At 47.8% G+C, this 11,025-nt stretch overlaps 1 protein-coding gene and 1 long non-coding RNA gene across 4 annotated transcripts in view; one reads left to right on the top strand and one right to left on the bottom strand.

Annotated features, from left to right (window-relative positions):
• LOC308577365 overlaps window positions 1-2,630 on the bottom strand; it is a 51,777-nt gene extending 49,147 nt beyond the window's left edge. For both annotated transcript variants that reach the window (XR_014003613.1, XR_014003614.1), the window contains exon 1: window positions 2,602-2,630. This is a non-coding gene — a long non-coding RNA (uncharacterized lncRNA). The remainder of the gene's footprint in view (window positions 1-2,601) is intronic.
• Window positions 2,631-2,960: 330 nt separating this feature from the next.
• Window positions 2,961-11,025, top strand: part of S1PR2 (sphingosine-1-phosphate receptor 2) — a 58,418-nt gene continuing 50,353 nt past the window's right edge. Inside the window, exon 1 of one of the 2 annotated variants that reach the window (XM_081177436.1) lies at window positions 2,961-3,033. The gene's annotated coding sequence lies outside the window, so the exon portion shown is untranslated. The remainder of the gene's footprint in view (window positions 3,034-11,025) is intronic. The other variant, XM_081177435.1, reaches the window with a different exon arrangement.

Below are 11,025 nucleotides of genomic sequence, written 5' to 3'. Positions count from 1 at the left end.
CAGTTTACCTGGGAGCTGGGCTACATGATCTACAAGAGAAGTGTGAGCAAGGACTCCTTGCAATGTCAGTGTCAGGGAAACACATGAAACTGCCTTGTACCAAGTCAGGTCCTTGGTTCATGATATGGCTTAGTATTGCCAACACCGACACACAGCGGGTCCCCAGGGTTTCAGGCAGGGGAAATTCTTGGCCAACTTGAGATTCTGGGGACAGAACCTGGGACCTTCTCTACAACTGAGCTATGCTCCTTCCTCAAATGTCACAATGATAGCTGAGGGTGAAACTAATTTCACTTTGCACACTATTTGACTGGAAGCCCAAGCAATCCTGTCCAGTCAAGGAGTTGATTGGATTCCTTATGCATTCTGCCTTAGCTGCAATCTTATGCATACTTACTGGGAGTGCCACTGAGGAAGCGCAGATGGGATCAGGCTCCCAGCATGTGCGCGCAAAGTTTAAGGTTGAAACCCAGAAAATCTAACTTCTGTTTTGAGGGAGGTTGTTGCCACCATCACAGTTTCTCTGTTTCTCATTTATTGGGCTCATTCACATTCCCAACCTGCTGTCAGGCAAAATCAATATTCTGTTTGTTACAATGGATGGGGGAAGAGATCCTAGGGAGTACCAGGGGAGAGGCAGGAGAGCACCTCCCTGGACGAAGAGTTCCCTCCCGCTGCACCTCTGTGGTTCCTTGGAAGAAGGGCACTTGCTGCAGCCTCATCTCTCCAAAAAATGCACTTTGCCCATTTAGTGCTCTCCCATAATTCTTTTCTGGTGCCATCACTGGAAGTGGGTTTGCTACCATACCTCGGAAAGAACAGAGAGGGAGGAACCAGCAGTCGCAGCTGCTGAAGAGATACTAGATATGAAGGTGTAAAGCAGGGAAGGAGAACTTGTGGTGCTTCATTTTTTATTTTAATGCTTTATTAATTTTGCAAAAATCAATCGACAAAAACAATCCAAGATCAATACATATTACAAAAAGAAAAAAATTAGATTCATACATAACAGATTCCATTATGACTTCCGATCACCCCAACGTGGTTCCTAAGTTACATTTTTGACTGCACACTTTCCATTGTCTCTCATAAATTGTCTCAATTGTCTTGGTTTTGTAAGGTTTCCTAGTGTCTTTCAGGGGTCAATCAAGACCTGCCAAAGAATTTAGATGTTTACAATGTTCTTTTATGTATACTCTCTAAGTGTCCCATTCTCTATTAAATCACTGTTCTGTATCATCTCTAAGTCTTCCTGTCATTTTTGCTAACAGCGTATTCTAGCATTTTCACCTGCCAGTCCTACTTAGTAGGAATGGATTCTCCTTTCCATCCTTTAGCTATTAAGATTCTTGCTGCATACATCTATTGCATACATGAAAATTCTCCTTATATTTTTTGGAATATCGTTACTCATTATACCCAGCAGAAAGGCTTCAGGGTTTTTTTGCAAAAGAAAATTTAAACATTTTCTTAAGCTCGTTGTATATCATTTCCCAAAATTCTCTCTTTTTTTTACAGTTCCACCACATGTGTATCATTGTACCTTCCGCCTCTCTGCATCTCCAACAATTGCTCGACCTGGTTTTATACATTTTAGCCAGTTTTGAAGGTGTTCGGTACCAACGGCAAAACATTTCCATGAAATCTCTTTCAGGTTATAACACACACTTGAATCAGCGCCTGAATGAGCTTCTCCATGGTTGTACAGTCTACAGCACGGAGGCGACTTTTGCATATAGTGTAGTCCACAAATTCTCAATGGGATTTACGTCTGGGGAATTCCCTGGTCAATCAAGTACTTGTATTTGCTGCTCTGTCATGAATTTCTTCACCGCTTTCGATGTGTGACAGGGGGCTAGGTCCTGCTGCAATAACCCAGTACCATCAGGATACCTCTTTTCCAGCTCTGGAATAACTCTCTTTCGTAGAACCTCAATATATTGTGGCGAGCGCATCATTCCTTCTATTGGCTGCAGGCTTCTGACACCAGTGATCAACTGACTTTTCATGTTTGTTTTCAGTACAGGATTAAGAGTAAGATAGAAAATGTGCTTTGTTTCAACTAATTTGCACAATGGTGTATGTTATTATCACATATTAACTTAATAATAGATTTGCATTCCTAATAGTGAGACCCACTTAATTTTGGCCAGATGGAAAGAGGATAGGGCTGCTGTACCTTTAACGTGGGCGAAGAGGAGGCTACACAGCTATGAAAGGGGCAAGAGCCCTGTCCTCCTTTCCACTGCACCACCCGAATTTAATTCTTTTATATCCTGTGTAGCTGCAACAAGGAGCACCTTCTCAATCACTTCTGAAAAACTGGAATTCAAAACTTGTGCTCATTCAAAACTTGTGAGAACACCTGACCCACAAAACCCCAAATGCCCACCGGGCCACCTCCATCCGCAGAACTGGCACTGCCAGCACACAATGCGCTCCAGTGCTCCCTTCCAGCAATCCTGAAGCAGAAACTGGCCTTGCAAATAGGTTGCCAGCTTATCAACCCGCCTCTGCTCCTGTGCTGCGGCCACGGGTAGCCAGGAGGGGTGGGGCTGCCCCCCATCAAGGAAATAAAGAAAAAATGCTTAACTAACTAACCAACCAGTTGCGTCTCAGATAACTCAGCTGCGGCTGTGGGGCAGTTTCCTGTGCCCGGTTCATCTCCCGCCCTCCGAGAAGCCCCGTCGGGAAGCCCGGCCGCGTCACGGAGCCCAGGACGCTCCCGGGCTGGAAGCATCGGGGCCCCGTGGCAGAGCAGCCCGCCCTGAAGAGGCGACGGGACGCCCAGCAGCAGCAGCAGCAGCAGCAGCAGCAGCAGCTCCCTCCGTCGGGCGGCGCGCGGAGCTCCCTCTGCCGGGGAAAGCGCGGCCCCGCCGTCGGCGCGCCGCCTCCTCCTCCTCCTCCTCCCTCCCTCCCTCCTCCGCTGGCTCGCCCCGACGCCTGGGCGGGCGGACGCTGCGATGGAGGAGGCAGCTGGCCAGCCCCGCCGGCCCGCAGGAGCCCCCGCGCCGCCGCCGCCGCCGCCTGGAGGTGAGTGCCCCGCCAGGACCGCCCGCGCCCCGCTGCCCGCGCCGTCTCTGCTGGGCGTCGCTCCTTCCCCGCCGGCCAGGCCGCCCGCTCCCCGACCCGGCGCAGCGCTGGGCTCGCCCTCGGCGGAGCTGGGCGGGGAGGCGGCGGCTGCTCCCGGGGAGGGCGGATCGGGCCCCGGCGAGCGACGCGGCTCTCCCTGGCCCGGCCCGCCCAGCTCGGCTGCGAGGCGTGAGGACGCGCTTCGGTTACTTTTGGAAGGGGTGGGGCGGGAGCCGGGAGTCCTCCTGGACCCCCTTAGGAATGGCCCCAGTCCGGACCGAAGGCCGAATACCATCCTTGCTGTTTATGCTCCTGCTTCATGTCAGTGGGCGCAGAAAGCAAAATGCCTGTCCCTCCGCCGGTGGGCATGGGGGGGGGAGCGGGGGGGGGCGGAGGGGCAGAGCATCTCTGCATGCGCAGCATCCAGAGGCGCATTGCCCCCCCCCCCGCAGGTCAGTCCACTTCCAGTCTGGGGGCATCTTCAGCTATTGCCCTCCTGCTCTGCTTTTCTCCAAGGACTTGTTTAGGAAGGTCCCCCCCCCCCTTCTCTTGTATACAGAAGGTATCTTGCAGTCCCGTCCAGTTTGAGGGAACATCCCAGAATGAGCACAAAAAGAGGAAAGTCTGTAAGCAGGTGCAGAAAAAATGAGTTTATTCAAAGCAAACATAGAAGCTCTAACAGCCTTGACACATTTTGGGCCCTTCACGAGGGGAACTCTGTGTTAAGAAAACATAAGCTTTGAATAATAAAATAATAATAATAATCAAGCTCTATTCAGGGCATCGTGGGACGCGGGTGGCACTGTGGGTAAAACCTCAGTGCCTAGGACTTGCCGATCGTATGGTCGGCGGTTCAAATCCCCGCGGTGGGGTGAGCTCCTGTTGTTCGGTCCCAGCTCCTGCCCACCTAGCAGTTCGAAAGCACCCCCGGGTGCAAGTAGATAAATAGGTACTGCTTTATAGCGGGAAGGTAAATGGCGTTTCCGTGTGCTGCGCTGGTGCAGGCTTGCCAGAGCAGCTTCGTCACGCTGGCCACGTGACCCGGAAGTGTCTTCGGACAGCGCTGGCCCCTGGCCTCTTAAGCGAGATGGACGCACAACCCCAGAGTCGGTCACGACTGGCCCGTACGGGCAGGGGTACCTTTACCTTTACTTATTCAGGGCATGTGGGTTGAGAAGTTTTGTGGGACTGTATCTTCTGAAGGCAGCTCAGAATAGCTTTTGATTTTAAGAAGCAAGACTCTTCTGTTCAGTCAAAGCTTATATTTTCTTTAACACACACAGGTCACCTAATGAAGGGTGTTTGTTGCTCAAAGCACACTGATCTGTTGGAAGCAATTATGCTACTTACTCCCCCCCAAAATAAATTGCTTTTGAAAATAATAAAACTGTTACAACAATAACTTGGAACAAGTCTGGTTATGCAATACAATCTTCACAAAAAACCTTTACCTGGACTTTGTCTTAAGACATTAAGACATTAATGGTTAATATAGCCTCTCCACAGACAAATTGGAGAGTTGGTGGGAGAGAATTGTTATCTTCTTCCCTTACCTATGAAAAGAAAGGAGACTGAACCCAGTTATGGACTGTTCTTGTGATGAGCTTTACAATCCACACATCAATACAGTATTCCATATTTTTGCCTGGAAAGCCCAGACTGAAATGGTGCTTGTGGGGCCTCCTAGCAGCGTTTACACACAAGGGATGCAAAGTATATTTTGAGTGTTCACTATGCTGCCTGTTATCTTGGTAATCTTTCTAACAACCTTGTAAAAGAGGCCAGTATTAATATCCCTCTGTTGCAGGTGGGGAAGAGAGCCAAGAGACTGCCTTGCCCCAGCTAGGCAATCTAGAAGGTTAATGGTTGATGTGAGATTTGGACTAGGTACTTTCTGGTGTGTTCTCTCTCTCACACGCATAGCAATGGCATGAAATGTAAAGAGGGGTTGTGAATCCCCAAACACTCAGGGGCTTGTGATGGACTCTGATGAGTGAACTTTCAGATGGAAAGCTAGCACACAAGCCACAGGACTGACCTGCCTTGCACACTCAGCTTCTCAGCCCACACTATTCACAGATTTGCGGTGAATTTGCAGATTTACAGGTTTTAATCAGCTGCATGGTTATAATCAGAAATTATCAGGATTGCATAGGATTTGACCTGGAAACCTAACCACAAATGTAATGTTTGGGCACCACAAAGAGGTCACAAAGCTTCTCTTAATATAATAATTATTTCTTCCGGCACAACAAGCCAGCCTATAGTTTTCAGAGAGGCCTTATGCCTTCAAGCATTGGATCTTAAGTCTATCATTTGCTCTCAGGCTTATTAAAACTGCAAGGCTGTCTCAGATCAAAGTCTGGAAGGGCCACACAGCTTTGAGTGGCACTGTGGGGGCTGGGAATAGGTGGAAGGCAGGAATTGGATGTCTGAATGACGCAAGAGTTTTCAGGCTGTTGGCTCCAGAGACGGAGTTCATAGAGTCATAGAATTGTAGAGTTGGAAACGACCCCAAGGGTCATCTAGCCCAACCCCCTGCAAGGCAGGAATCTCAACTAAAGCATCTATGGCAGATGGCCACCCAACCTCTGCTTGAAAACCTCCAGTGAACCACCACATCCCAAGGGAGCCCATTCCACTGTCTTAGCAGCTCTTGCTGTCAAAAAGTTATTCCTATCAGCAGCATGGAAGGGGCTTGCTGCCAACTCTTTCCCCTCTGGCCATATTGTTAATGTTCAAAACAGCCACCTCCAAGCCTGCTTTTATTCTGACAAAGAAAAAGATATGAGGGACAGATGCTCTACACCAGGCATGCCCAACAGGTAGATCACTGGACATCCATGATAGATCACTGGTAGATCACTGGCTCCCCCCAAAGAAGCTCAAAAACTTTGGCTCCTGTAAAAAAAGCTCAATAACTTTGACCTGAAACCCCCCCCCCAGGGGGTAGAACACTGCCAGTTTTTAACTTTGTGAGTAGATTGCAGTCTCTTGGGAGTTGGCCGCCCCTGCTCTACACAACTGGGTGCCAAATGTCTTGTCAGAATGATCTGTCAATTTGACTCCTCGATCTTGAGTTTGTGTTGTCCTCCCTGGAGTCACTTTTCCTCTGTTTCCTGTGGTTGCCTCTGTCCCCAGATCTCAGTTGTTCCTCTGCAGTCTGTTATTAGGACTGACAGTTTTCTGTGTCCTCTTGAGAGGGGGCAAGGCTCAGTGGTCGAGCACATGCAGATGGTCCCAGGTCCAGAATGCAGTTAGAAGTACCGCCTAAAGTTGGTAGAAGATGAGGCTCTGAGGAAAATGAGAGAGGAAGGCACATCTTTTTCTTGGGAGATTTTTGTAGGTGTTTGCATCTCTAGCATGGCTGTGAAAGAACCTCTGCCCAGGGCATTGTGGAGAGCAGTTGGTTGTTAAAGTAAATTATACTGGCCTTGGCAGAACCATAGATCATATTATTCCCTTATTTTGCTTTGAGTCACAGTACTGCATTTGTGTGGAGGCATTGTGTATGGGAACTAGTGCCATGTCCAACCCCAAAGGCTGCTGCGTCTTGGAGACAGCATGCTTTTCCTCCTGCAGATTGGTCTCTTGAGTGGAAATGCACTGAGCTGAGGTTTTCGGGCTGGAGGATGATGGTGATGATGATAACGCACTGTGAAGCTGCACAGTTGCTTGTCTGTTTTATGACAGTGAGGGCAGGGAATTGGTAGTGGGATTAGGATAGGGGATATTGGGTCGATGAACCAATAGATTGATGAAGAGGCTGCATACATTCAAGTGTAAAGAGGAATCACTACAGTTCTTCAACTGTATTTATGTGTGTATCCAGTGTATTTGCTGGATAATTTCAATATAGATGTTGCAGTTCACCACTTTTTTGTTTTTACACAAGCAAGTGGTATAGAAAATTTAATTAATAAATGGCATAGGAAAATCCCTGCTGAATTAGAACAAGAATCTACAGAGTCCAGCATCCAAGATCCAACAGTAGTCAGCCAGATGTCCCAGGAAGCCTCAAGTGACAAACTTGTCTCATTTTATGTCTCCCAGTACTGATATTCAGAGGTACAGTGGTACCTCGGGTTACAGACGTTTCAGGTTACAGACACTTCAGGTCACAGACTCCGCTAACCCAGAAATAGTACCTCGGGTTAAGAACTTTGCTTCAGAATGAGAACAGAAATCGTGGAGCGGCGGCGGCAGCGGGAGGCCCCATTAGCTAAAGTGGTACCTCAGGTTAAGAACAGTTTCATGTTAAGAATGGACCTCCAGAACGAATTAAGTTCTTAACCCGAGGTACCACTGTACAATGCTTCTGAACACTGTGTTTCCATGTAGCCAATGTGGCTAATAGTCACAGATAGACCACAAATTTCTCTAATCCCCTTTTAGAGCCATCAACCATCTCAGTGGTAAATATCAATGTTATGCTGAATTGCATTGTACAAAGACCTCTTTCCATCAATCCTCTGCCCTTTCAAGAGAGGGCAAATATGTCTGTGTCCATATTCTCTGCACTGATCTTTTTCCTAACTTGGTTATCTTTTATTTCTAAACTAAAAAGCCAGCCTTCTGGTCATTTTTGGCTGTAACACACTTACTTGAGATTTGCTTTTGAATAGCAATGCATGGATTGTGCTGTTAGTTGCTTTCTCTTTTGGTACATACATACTAGCTCTGATTATTTGTCCATGTAGCCCCATACTGTCTGTTCTGACGGACAGGGAGTGTCCCACGGAGGACACTGGCATCACCTGCTATCAGATCCCTTTTAGCTGAAGACACCGAGGGTTGAACCTAGAGCCACTTGCTTGGATGCTCACACTTGTCACTGACTTGTGGTCCCCCCAGCCTCAGCACTCCTTCCAGCTCCTGAATATCCTCATGGAGGGGGAGCCGTCAGAACTCTAGTTTTCCAAAGGCAGTCACACTGCAGATTTATATAATGGCACTGTGGCAAATAACAATGTTATAAGAGAAAAAAAGTCTTCATTTTGTCTCACAGTACTTCACAGCAACACTGAGTTTCTAGTTTTTACTGCCACAGAACACTGAGTACTCTACTCAGCACTGACCCAGGGAAACTCTTTCAGTGAAGTGCACATATTAATTACGTATATTTCCTCTTTGGGGACTGTCAGGTGCTTCTTGGGCAATTTTAAAGGCCCAGTGATAAATTTATCCAAATCAGGAGTTAGGCAGGAAAACCCATTTTTAAAATGCATTTTGGTTTCTATTCATAACACAGTGGTGTCCTCCAGATGTTAATTGCAACTCGTATCAGCCTCAGACTGATGGTCAGGGATGATAGGAGTTGTAGTCCAGCAAGATCTGTAGGGCAGCCCATTGACATAACATGCATATAACTGGTGCTTGTTCTTGATTGCCAGCTACTGAACTCAGAATGGAGCAGCAGCAAACCTTAAATATTCCACACTCAGAAAGTTCTGAGACAGAGAATGGCCATGAGGATCTGATCCCAGCCAGAGCTGTTTGTTTTAGACGCTCCTCAGACTGTCCTTCAAATCAGCTGTCACCTTTCTCATTCTGTGGCACTCCCTGCCTGCCAGAGCTAATGAATATACAGACCGAGGACTTTTCCATTCACTTCATCACCAGGACTTTTCCATTCACTTCATCACCATCTTCTAATCAGCCTATCGGAAAGTGCAGAACGAAGCTTTCGTTCAGCACGCTCTTTCTCTCTCTTCCCTCCCTCCCCAGATTGTGGGAAGAGATCCTTAGGAGAGATCCTCCCCCCTCCCCTCCCCCCATCCCTTCCTCCTGCCTCATTGCTTTTCCCAAAGCCTCTGGCCAAATCTCCGCCAAACAACAAAAACCATCTGTTGATATCTGTGGCCAGCACAACCGCATTCCTCAGGCTTCGGATGTGCTGGAGAGGCTTGGGGTGGGGGTCTGTTTCTGATAAAGCAATTGCAGCTGTTCAGATCAGGCCAGGATTGCTGTCCTGCCATGTGCTGCAAGATGTCCCCAAGGCAGATAAATTAAGAGATGGGTGGCAGGATATTTATCACTGGAAACGAGACCAGGAAGAAATAGCTGTTCTCCACCCACGAGTGCTATTTAGGAACCTGGAGGAACTCTCTCCTGCTGGGATGACCTCATCCATTGCAAGGAATCTGCTCCACCCTAATACTCCTACGGTCTTTCTCAGCTTCCACAGAGCAGGAAGTGCCTTCATGGCATTTGGCTCCCAAGCAAGGCATCCTTGGCTGCTTGTGGACAGGGACACAAGGGGAGGTGGGTGGACAAGGAGTGTCCATGCTGTATGTACAAAGCTCAGATCAGGATCAGGCCTGCAGGGACATAAGTGGGTTAATGCAGAAATCAACATCTAGCAGGGCTCTGGCATTTGCCTCTGGTGTTCCAGACACGCGGCAGATTCTGGCTCTGGAGTTCAACAGACTGGCTGAATCTCTGCTGTAAACAGAAGGATGCCCTCATGTCTAAGTTGGAGCAGGGGCTGATGACTGAATGTGCACAGCGCCAACCACCACGTCGTTGTCTTTCAGACAATGCTAGCCATTCCTAGCAATGGTAACATTACTCTTTAAAGCACCTTTTCCCCCAAGGCGGGGATGCAAGTTCCGCCCCCCCCCCTTGTTCTTGAGATGCTTATTATGCTCCTATGCAGAGAAATTGTGTTGGTTCCAGTCACCACCGAAGGAGTGATGACATACCCTCCAACATTTCTCCAGGGAAAATAGGGATGCTCTAAATAATCACGATCATAATCATAATACCCAGCCCATCTGACCGGGTTGCCCCAGCCACTCTGGGCACCTCCCAACATATATAAAAACATAATAAAATATTAAACATTGAAAAAAGCTCCCAATACAAGGCTGCCCTCAGAACATCTTACCATACCCTCCAATATGGTATTGGAGGGACATGGGCTTGCCGATCAGAAGGTCGGCAGTTCGAATCCCCACGACGGAGTGAACTCCCATTGCTTGGTCCCTGCTCCTGCCAATCTAGCAGTTTGAAAGCACGAAGTGCAAGTAGATAAATAGGTACCACTCTGGCGGGAAGGTAAACAGCGTTTCTGTGCGCTGCTCTGGTTTGCCAGAAGGTTAGTCATGCTGGCCACATGACCTGGAAGCTGTCTGTGGACAAACGCCGGCTCCCTCAGGCTATAGAGCGAGATGAGTGCACAACCCCAGAGTCAGTCACGACTGGACCTAATGGTCAGGGGCCCCTTTACCTTTTTTAAGGAAAAGTGGGACATTCCAGGTTCAGGTCAGAAACTGGGACAGCTTCTGTAAATCTGGGACTGTCCCTGGAAAATATGGACACTTGGAGGGACTGTGATGATAACCCCTTCCTTAAGTTGGCTTTTGCGTATGTGTCAGGGAGAGAGAGAGAGCTGTCTGGATTGCTTAGTTCCTCATTGAAGGGTACAGGCTGCACAACACATCAGGAAAGGCTGAAAATGATTAGACATATTTTAACTCTGATAGATGCCATTTTCAATTAAGCTGGGTATAGGGCAAGGTTCAAAGTCCCAGTCTTGGATGGATTTAAAAATATATTGTTCAAAAAGAGTGTGTTTTTGAAATAATTTTTTGCAATGACTTAAAATACCTCTTCTGAGAATACAGCAATGTTAATCAACACAAGTCAATTCCCTCAGCCTCCCTTCTCATTTGGAAAGAAAAGGGATTTGTGTGTTTAACTGATTTATAAGGTTTGGAGAACCGGTGGCCCTCCAAATGTTTTTGGATTGCACTTCCCATCATCCTTGACCACTGGCTCTGCTGGTTGAGGCTGGTGGGAGGTGATAATTCTGTCCCTGATTTATATCAGATAGGTGCTCAGTGTGTAGAATGAATGATTTGACCAAAGGGACTGGGAAACAATCACAGGTGGAATGAAAGAACATGCTTGCCCTACTTCAATGGTGTTTTTTGTTTCCAAAGTTTAGAC

This window comes from Podarcis bocagei, assembly GCF_964188305.1.
Source record: "Podarcis bocagei genome assembly, chromosome: 17".
In the NCBI taxonomy this organism is placed as follows: Eukaryota; Metazoa; Chordata; class Lepidosauria; order Squamata; family Lacertidae; genus Podarcis; species Podarcis bocagei.
Note: the sequence above shows the minus strand (reverse complement) of the source record. Positions and strands in the feature narration are given on the sequence as shown.